The following is an 11,255-nucleotide window of genomic DNA, read 5'->3' as shown; positions in this document are numbered from 1 at the left end:
AGCATCCCCAAGCTTAGTTTCTGCTCGTCCCGAGCAGGTAAACGATAACAAAGATAATTTCTGGAGTGACATGCCATCATAACCTTGATCATACTATTGTAAGCATATGTAATGAATGCAGCGATCAAAACAATGGTAATGACATGAGTAAACAAATGAATCATATAGCAAAGACTTTTCATGAATAGTACTTTCAAGACAAGCATCAATAAGTCTTGCATAAGAGTTAACTCATAAAGCAATAATTCAAAGTAGAGGTATTGAAGCAACACAAAGGAAGATAAAGTTTCAGCGGTTGCTTTCAACTTGTAACATGTATATCTCATGGATATTGTCAATGTAAAGTAATATAACAAGTGCAATATGCAAGTATGTATGAATCAATGTACAGTTCACACAAGTGTTTGCTTCTTGAGGTGGAGAGAAATATGTGAACTGACTCAACATAAAAGTTCACATATTTCTCTCCACCTCAGGAAGCAAACACTTGTGTGAACTGTGCATTGATTCCTACATTCTTGCATATTGCACTTGTTATATTACTTTACATTGACAATATCCATCAGATATACATGTTACAAGTTGAAAGCAACCGCTGAAACTTAATCTTCCTTTGTGTTGCTTCAATACCTTTACTTTGAATTTATTGCTTTATGAGTTAACTCTTATGCAAGACTTATTGATGCTTGTCTTGAAAGTACTATTCATGAAAAGTCTTTGCTATATGATTCAATTGTTTACTCATTGCATTTACATTGCTTCGAATCGCTGCATTCATTACATGTGCTTACAATAGTATGATCAAGATTATGATAGCATGTTACTTCAGAAATTATCTTTGTTATCGTTTACCTACTCGGGACGAGCAGGAACTAAGCTTGGGGATGCTGATACGTCTCCAACGTATCGATAATTTCTTATGTTCCATGCTACTTTATTGATGATACACACATGTTTTATACATACTTTATGTCATATTTATGCATTTTCTGGCACTAACCTATTAACGAGATGCCGAAGAGCCAGTTGCTGTTTTCTGCTGTTTTTGGTTTCAGAAATCCTAGTAAGAAAATATTCTCGGAATTGGACGAAATCAACGCCCAGGATCTTATTTTTCCACGAAACTTCCAGAAGTCCGAAAGGGAAACGAAGTGGGGCGACGAGGCGACGCCACACTAGGGCGGCACGGCCCAGGGGGGCCCGCGCGGCCCTAGCGTGTGGCCCCCTCGTCAGCCCTCCGACTCCGCCCTTCCGCCTACTTAAAGTCTTCGTCGCGAATACCCCAGTACCGAGAGCCACGATACGAAAAACCTTCCAGAGACGCCGCCGCCGCCAATCCCATCTCGAGGGATTCAGGAGATCGCCTCCGGCACCCTGCCGGAGAGGGGAATCATCTCCCGGAGGACTCTTCACCGCCATGGTCGCCTCCGGAGTGATGTGTGAGTAGTTCACCCCTGGACTATGGGTCCATAGCAGTAGCTAGATGGTCGTCTTCTCCTAATTGTGCTATCATTGTTAGATCTTGTGAGCTACCTAACATGATCAAGATCATCTATTTGTAATGCTACATGTTGCGTTTGTTGGGATCCGATGAATAATGAATACTATGCTATGTTGATTATCTATTATCTATGTGTTGTTTATGATCTTGCATGCTCTCCGTTATTAGTAGAGGCTCTGGCCAAGTCGTTACTTGTAACTACAAGAGGGAGTATTTATGCTCGATAGTGGGTTCATGCCTCCATTAAATCTGGGACAAAGGATGACGAAAGTTCTAAGGTTGTGGATGTGCTGTTGCCACTAGGGATAAAACATCAATGCTATGTCTAAGGATGTATTTGTTGATTACATTACGCACCATACTTAATGCAATTGTCTGTTGTTTGCAACTTAATACTGGAGGGGGTTCGGATGACAACCTGAAGGTGGACTTTTTAGGCATAGATGCATGCTGGATAGCGGTCTATGTACTTTGTCGTAATGCCCAATTAAATCTCACACTACTCATCATAACATGTATGTGCATGGTCATGCCCTCTTTATTTGTCAATTGCCCAACTGTAATTTGTTCACCCAACATGCTATTTATCTTATGGGAGAGACACCACTAGTGAACTGTGGACCCCGGTCCATTCTTTACATCGAATACAATCTACTGCAATACTCGTTCTACTGTTTTCTACAAACATCATCATCCACACTATACATCTAATCCTTTGTTACAGCAAGCCGGTGAGATTGACAACCTCACTGTCACGTTGGGGCAAAGTAATTTGGTTGTGTTGTGCAGGTTCCACGTTGGCGCCGGAATCCCTGGTGTTGCGCCGCACTACACTTCACCGCCATCAACCTTCAACGTGCTTCTTGGCTCCTACTGGTTCGATAAACCTTGGTTTCTTACTGAGGGAAAACTTGCCGCTGTACGCATCACACCTTCCTCTTGGGGTTCCCAACGGACGCGTGTTGTACGCGTATCAATGATTATAACCTGGCCAACATATGCAGGTAGTAAAAAAAAATCTCAATACCAAAAGGCCTCTCTGCAGTTTATTTGTGTCACTATTGGATATTTGCACTAAACAATGACGAACACCAAGCAGGGAGCACATCTGAGAGAATGACCAATGAGTAGACTCAATTAACACAAATGTTGTGTTTGGTGTCAAAATCAATGAGTAGACTGAATTAACACAAATATTGTGTTTGATGTATAAATTATGTTTCTAAAATACTCCATCCGTCTTGAACAAAAAGCTGCTCAACTTTTTCTAGATACTTGTCTATAACTAAAATATGTCTATATACCCCGTACCTAGACAAAGTTGAGCAGCTTTTTTAAGGGATGGAAGGCGTATTTTATACTTAGGAAGCTCGGATGAGAAGTGAAAACGACACATAGAGAAGACAACAGGTACCTCAATCTATGTTGAACTGCAGAATCTTCATGGGGCAAGGTATGGGCTTTTCTCTTGGTGGCTCAGTGATACGTCTCCGACGTATCGATAATTTCTTATGTTCCATGCCACATTGTTGATGATATCTACATGTTTTATGCATACTTTATGACATATTTATGCATTTTCCGGCACTAACCTACTAACGAGATGCCGAAGAGCCAGTTGCTATTTTCTGCTGTTTTTGGTTTCAGAAATCCTAGTAAGGAAATATTCTCGGAATTGGACGAAATCAACGCCCAGGGGCCTATTTTCACACGAAGCTTCCAGAAGACCGGAGAGCTAACGAAGTGGGGCCACGAGGCGGCGCCACACTAGGGCGGCGCGGCCCAAGCCCTGGCCGCGCCGACCTACTGTGTGGGCCCCTCGTGACTCTCCCGACTCTGCCCTTCCACCTACAAATAGCATTCGTTGCGAAACCCCCAGTACCGAGAGCCACGATACGGAAAACCTTCCAGAGACGCCGCCGCCGCCAATCCCATCTCGGGGGATTCAGGAGATCGCCTCCGGCACCCTGCCGGAGAGGGGATTCATCTCCCGGAGGACTCTACACCGCCATGGTCGCCTCCGGAGTGATGAGTGAGTAGTTCACCCCTGGACTATGGGTCCATAGCAGTAGGTAGATGGTTGTCTTCTCCTCATTATGCTTCATTGTCGGATCTTGTGAGCTGCCTAACATGATCATGATCATCTATCTGTAGTGCTATATGTTGTGTTTGTTGGGATCCGATGGATAGAGAATACTATGTTATGTTGATTATCAATCTATTACCTATGTGTTGTTTATGATCTTGCATGCTCTCCGTTACTAGTAGATGCTTTGGTCAAGTTGATGCTTGTAACTCCAAGAGGGAGTATTTATGCTCGATAGTGGGTTCATGTCTCTGTGAATCTGGGGGAGTGACAGAAACCTCTAAGGTTATGGATGTGCTGTTGCCACTAGGGATAAAACATTGATGCTATGTCCGAGGATGTAGTTATTGATTACATTACGCACCATACTTAATGCAATTGTCTGTTGTTTGCAACTTAATACTGGAAGGGGTTTGGATGATAACCTGAAGGTGGACTTTTTAGGCATAGATGCATGCTGGATAGCAGTCTATGTACTTTGTCGTAATGCCCAATTAAATCTCACAATACTCATCATATCATGTATGTGCATGGTCATGCCCTCTCTATTTGTCAATTGCCCAACTGTAATTTGTTCACCCAACATGCTATTTATCTTATGGGAGAGACACCTCTAGTGAACTGTGGACCCCGGTCCATTCTTTACATCTGAAATACAATCTACTGCAATTGTTCTACTGTTTTCTGCAAACAATCATCATCCACACTATACATCTAATCCTTTGTTACAGCAAGCCGGTGAGATTGACAACCTCACTGTTTCGTTGGGGCAAAGTACTTTGGTTGTGTTGTGCAGGTTCCACGTTGGCGCCGGAATCCCTGGTGTTGCGCCGCACTACATCTCGCCGCCATCAACCTTCAACGTGCTTCTTGACTCCTACTGGTTCGATAAACCTTGGTTTCTAACTGAGGGAAACTTACTGCTGTACGCATCACACCTTCCACTTGGGGTTCCCAACGGTCGCGTGCTGTACGCGTGTCACTCAGCTTCTGCATAACCACAGCGCCAGGAAGAGGGATATATTGTCCAACTTGTTGCAGCATAAGAAAGGTAGATCCACCTGAAAATCAATAAACACAAGTAAACGCAATGACTTTTTTCCTGCATATGTTTGCATTGTACAAATGCTATGCTACCGCAAATTCCGATCTTTGTAAACATTGCACCACTAAAAATAGAAATTTAGGGATCACCTTCTGTAATAGCCTGATTGCAATCACAGGACTCTGCAATCTCCATGCCAACGGCAGTCATGTCGATGTGTACTGCCAAATCGGATTTCATACTCTCAGTCGGATTAAATTTTCATCAAAATTCCATGCGCCACATGGATTCATAAATATGTGAGATTTTTGTCCGAACAGAATTCTATGGTCACTACCAAAACATGCGGTGTATGTCCAAAACTCTGAACACATCTAGGCCATAAGCCTAGGATGAGGGAACAGATGCTGGCCGTAAGAAATTGCCATGCCTTTCAATCGCAAATGACCCGTGTAGGTAGAATTAAATTGCAAGCACAAAACTCAATCGCCAGCACTAAAGGTAGAATTAATAAGATGTTCGGAATTTACCTGCTGGTGTAGGTCATAGAGGAGGATGGCGACGTACTTTTGGAAGTGAGAGATGATGATGGTGGAGGACGAGGGGCCCATCTGACGCGAAAGCCGGTGTAGGCCACGATGCCGTAGGCGAAGCTCACCAGGGCCTTAAATCTCTCACGGTTTCGAGATCACCCGCCTACCAATGCCGCCACCCAATCGAGGCGATGTACGGAGAGAACTCTGAGGGTGACTCTGAAGGTGCGCGGATGGAACTCCGAGGGTGACTCTGAGGGTGCGCGGATGGATCCTGGTCCTGGTAGCAGAAATCAAATGCGGATTGTCGGAGAAGATGGGGTCATACCCGATGTCGATGCCCATGTCCTCCTTGAGGCTCAAGACAGGGAGAGGCTGTTCGTCCGTAGAAGGGGATGGTATAGGCCGACAAGGTCGTGGTCAGGCTAGAAGGAGAATGGGGCGGGGTTAGGACGCCGGAGCGACTGCGGTATGCCGGAGGGACGAAGGACGAGCGACATATTTTTGCTCACGATGGAGTTAGGTGTCAAATCCCGGATTTTTGGGCGTATAGTTTCTTTTAAGAACTTTCCTTATTCGGTCGGTGGAACCAGTGCAACATCAGATCTAGATTGGACGGATAGGATATTCCTAATGACGACTATCAAACATGTTGAGTGTCAAACGACCAACTCCAATTTAGTAGTAAAGATATCAAAATTGACATACCATGGTTCTATATCGAAAACGGGATCAACACACTTACTATCGAAAATGGGGTAGATGATACTTGCGTCAAGTACACAGACTACCTCTTTTCTTACCACTTCATTCATTTATTGATGGAATCGCTTCTGAGTATCGACTATATATAGGCTCCACATCTGCTAGAATAGGAATTTGGTGCATCACAACCAAAGGACATACTCCTTAAAAATCTTCTCGTGCGTACCCAAGACTATCCAATGGTCTTTCAAGAGGGTTAGTGATAACCCCCAAGTGCAGGGGATCACCATAGTACAATTCAATAAGTATTTGAGTGTCGAACCCACGTGGAGTTGAAGGTAAACTATCTATTATCTAATGCCCTATAACCCACTTATATAGTCCTTTTGTGCAAAGCAATGGATTGGAGTTTGTGTAAAGTGGTTTCTATATATTAGGAACTAGAAAACCGTAAAGTACTAAAAACAATTGTTGGAAGTAAAACTAGTGCAAGTAAAGTAAATGTGTTGAGGTGATGTGGAGTAAGGTGAAGTAATTCAAGGGAGTAATTATTCAGGCAAATTGTTGTTTCATTTGTGTGGTTGTCACAATTAGTGAAGCTCAGTTGATAATCTTTTTGGTGTTTCTTCTAGAGAGGAGCCATAGATACGAGCAAATACACCACTAGTGATTGATCCTAAGACCATAGGTATGAGAAAACAAAGAAATTATTAAGACATAAAGTCCAACCACCGTTGTAAGTTTAAAGGCCCCCATAGTTATACCCTGTTGATTAACCATGAATTAATATACCATAATGTATAAGAGTTGGGATATGGTTTTTGCAAATCTACATCCGTCCCTTCTGCTATCATCATGCAACAGTGACAACCTCATTGCATTCCCCAACATATGTCTGCACTCATATATCAGTACAAAAGATCATCATATATAGAAGACAACATATACTTACATGCAACCATCAACAAATTAGCTCACGATTGCCTAGAACAAGTCACTACTCAAACAAAGACATAGAGGTACAACACATCATGGGAAAATGATAGATTGCCTGACACATCATGTTTGCCAAGAGATTGTAAAGGGTAGATGAAGATGGTTTTGAGGGTGTTGATGAAGATGCTGATGATGATGTTGATGATAACCACGCCGGAGGGGGTGGAGTCCACCAGAGGATATTCCAGCAGCGGTTCCCCCATTCGATCTCCGCCGACGGGGCCTGCTGACTCTCTTTTTAGGTGTTTTCGATCTCCTCTTCCGTATGTTTTGAGATCGCGTCGAGGATCCTTTTTATAGAAGGTTTTAGGGCAAACTGAAGAGTATGGAGGTGGAATCGATGGCATGCAAGCAACGGGCCACCTAATCATACATGTGGGGCAACCTAGGGTGGGAGCCGTGCCACCCCCTCTCTTTTGGGCACCCAGGCTCCATTATTGAGGTTCCAAAGCTCCATATTGATTGTCTTTAGCGAAATATTAAGCCTCGAAAAAGCCCATGTCCAATTGACTCCGTATAGGTCCCTGAAAGTCCAAAATACGGAAAAAAGGAATTTCCGTTCTTCAGAGTTATAACCAAAATAAGGGGGTCATTGGAAAATACCCCAAAACAATATAAAACATGGCTATTAAAGTATACATGATGCAAATATAGAGGAATATATGACAATAAACTACAAAATTCATGTATGCATTTTATATGCATCAGCTAAATTAGTAATTTTTATTCTCTGAAATCTGAAAGGTTACTACTAATAATGACAAAATAAATATTTGTTTCATCCAGGAATGCATATTTTAATCCATTACGTAGCAGTTTCAAATATAATGGCACAAGTTTGTCATCCTCTTTTCTTTCCAGTTTATCATGGGAAGATGATTTAAACTTTTCCCTACATGTGTAATATTGAGGTGAATATCAAAATATAACTCTTCTTGGTCGTTACCTTGATCATTGGTAAGGCTCGTTTCCAAAGCCTCCTCAGATATTCCCAAATGGTTTTTAGCCAAATAATGGAATATGACATCTTCGTCCTTACTATCTGCTGCTTGCTCATATGGTTAACTCTTAAATTTGGAGAAGTTAAATTGAATTCCATCTTCCCAAAACTTAAGTGATATCAACTCTTTTTTTTGGTCAATTTTTATACCAGATGTTACTATAAAGGGTCTACCAACAATGATAGGCGAAGAGGATCATAAGATACATTTCGAACAACAAGATCAATAACGAGTATGCATGGATCAAGTATTATGTGAACATTTTTAACTATCCCCATAGGTTTTTTAGTAGTTCGGTCGGAAAGCAAAACAATAGTATTTGTAGGATACTAGATGATGTTAATAGGAAGAATTTCATCACATATACATGTATAAGGGACCCCTCCCAGAAGACATGCCATATTAGGTTCATCTACATACATACTTTTACTTTTACCTTCAATAATCTTTGAAACGTTTCATTCAATATGGCTATACCATCAAATGATGATTCAGGTTCCACTAGATTTTTGATATCTCCATATTAATTGGGCTATCATACCTCTCATCAAGGTAAGTCTTCTCACTTGCCTTCTTAGTTGTACATTTTCTTTGTGTCTAGGCTCGATTTGAGATACAACCTCCATCTTTTCTTATTGAATAGGGACCATTGAATTAGGAAGTTTCTTAACTTTTCTTATCCCTTTATTGGTAGTTGTAAATACTCCGAGAATCATTTTATAACTTATGAAAGAGTATCAAAACCAACTTGGAGGTATCCAAGTAGCCCTTCTACTTTTCCAGATGCTAAGAAAGTGTCAATGCATCTTTGATCAGTGTAAAGCGTAGCAACGCTCTCCATTTCTATTGATCAAGCAGTACTATTACGATAGATTTCTCCTAGAAGTTGCCAAGAATCATCAATTGGTAATCTTAGATAATGTTCATAACATGACAAGTTCAAAACATCTTTATCTATGTTTCTAAGTCCTCCATATAAAATTTCCTAAAGCAATATGGTTGCAGTCCATGGTGAGAACAACGTTCAAGCATTTCAGAGAATTTACGACAATATTTTATCAAGTCCTCATTGGTAAGTGCTTAAAATGAGTAAGCATGCGCCTTTCCCCATAATTTTTATTTTCGTGATAAAAGTAACTTCAAAGGTAGAGAATAACTTATCCCAATTCCCAGTTACGAGTCTATGGATAAATTTTTATACCAAATGAGTGCATATTTTCCTAATGTTTTACTAAAGAATCTTAGTCTGGCATCTTCATTAATGAAGGCATTCGTTCTTAATGTAGACCAGACTTCATCAAAATGAGCAACATGTGTATATGATTCTTCAGTAGTGCGGTTTCTAGTGAAAGTATTAGTGTGCAACAAATCAAGCAAGTAAGGATTAATTTCATAAGCTTATGGGTTTACTTCTAGAGACACCTTTATGAAAGCATCATGATGTGGTCCTCTAGGTACTCGAAGTGCGCAGAACTTAGAAACGTGATCAATTGGTGGTACATAATTGATGAAATTCATGGTGTTTACATGGAATATGCAAACAACTCAATACAAGTAGTGAAATAAAAGTATCTTAAAGCAAAAAACCAAAAGCGCTAAGCTCGCCGGTAACGACGCCAGAAAACAACTTGATGTCTGCAATAACCACAAAATAACAATAGTTACATAACCATGTAACAACTGACATGTACCACTATGTGAGACTCTTCTGGCTCATATGCATTAGAGTTATCCATCTCTTTTTTGCTTGAGACAAATCACCATCTTCTTCAAATCCTTCGAGTGTTCATAGCTTAATCATGGTGTCCCAGGAAGTATATCTAGGTATAGAAAATAAGTTAAGAATAAATTGGGGTAAAAATGAGTATGGTACAACATTTTGTGTGACATCAGATCAAACTCATTACTCCGTGAGCATATCGATCGGCATCAATATATCTGGAAGGGTCAACAACAATTCTTTGAACAGATGATGAATCACCATGAATAATTTTCTAAGCTCTAATATGCTTTGGAAATATATATCAAAATTGAAGAATGTGTAGCATAATGTAAGTTTCACAGAAAAGTATATGTTACAATCTAAATAAATATTAGGAAATCATAAATGAATAGATTTAACCTGAACCAGCGTAGTGACCTATCATTTGAGCTAGTCGATCACATCATGCAAACTGCCATCAGCTTAAACTCTTGTATCAACATTCATGTTAATTTGCTTCACCACAGGACACCGGTACATGCTGTACTTTTCAAATAACAATTGCCATTTTTTGGATTACTTTTTTTAACAAGGTCAACCATAATAAAGGAGAGATTTAATAGACACACACCTTGCAAACAAATGATGGAAGCAACGTCACACCACATTAGGCCTGACCTGGTTAAGCGATGAAGAGAGCAGTGACGCGTGGGTGATTCTCTAGTACTGTAGAACAATGTATATGTTCGTGCATTTGCTTGTTCCACTGAACCGTACATGGCCGACGGCCGACGGAGACGCCGACATTGTGGTGCGCCAAGGACTAATCCATGTTAGGTCGATGGTCACAATTGCATGCATGGACGGCATCCTGTTCCGTGTGAGGCGGCAACATCCTATACTCGTCGGATGTTCTCTGGTATTGCTCCTATACCCGTCGTTGGTCTTGATCCTAACTGACAAATGCATCATGTAGCTAAAAATCAGCGAGATAAAGAAATGAGAAGATGGAAGGCGAGGGGAGAGGACCCTCGGTTAAGCCACCTCTGGTTGATGATCTTGGTCTATGGAAGCCCCACGCATTCTACCTATTCATCGGTCCCGCGCAGCTTCAGGTCCACACGCGCCATTAGTAGTTGATGCCGGGGATGGGTTACCTGGCTTAGGCCCGAAGCCCCGGACAACTCCGATTCCCTCCAGCCGATGTCGTTCCGCTATGTCTGGCCAATGAGTCCCAATGTACCGCCGCCGGCATGGTCACTGAGATAGAGATGGGGAGGGGAACCGAGAAGATAGGATTTTGGGCGAGGTTTGGAAGGCGAGCAAAGGCACGATCGAAGAAGTGAGGCTAGCTGGTTTAATTTGGAGCATGATTGTCATGAGAAATAGATCGAAGTGGTGGAGGGGATGCAGATCAACAGCTAAATGAGATTTGATCTTATCTATAACATTTTTGGAAAGTAAAACGATTTGATGCTTGATTAGTTCCGTATAGAATTTTAGTAGAGGGATTTTGGCAAGTGTTTGAATGCTCGTGCGGCAGATGAAGGAACACGGATATTCATTTTAGGAAGCACCAATCGTATGATCAGTTCTTTCCTTTAATGCTGGACATGATTAGCGTGGGATGTGATTGTTTTCTTGACTGCAGCGATTTGATTGATACATAATAAATATGTTTCCTAT

The sequence above is a fragment of the Lolium perenne genome, chromosome 7 (assembly GCF_019359855.2).
Source record: "Lolium perenne isolate Kyuss_39 chromosome 7, Kyuss_2.0, whole genome shotgun sequence".
NCBI classification, from domain to species: domain Eukaryota; kingdom Viridiplantae; phylum Streptophyta; class Magnoliopsida; order Poales; family Poaceae; genus Lolium; species Lolium perenne.
The sequence above is the reverse complement of the archived record's forward strand: the minus strand, read 5'-3'. Positions refer to the sequence as shown.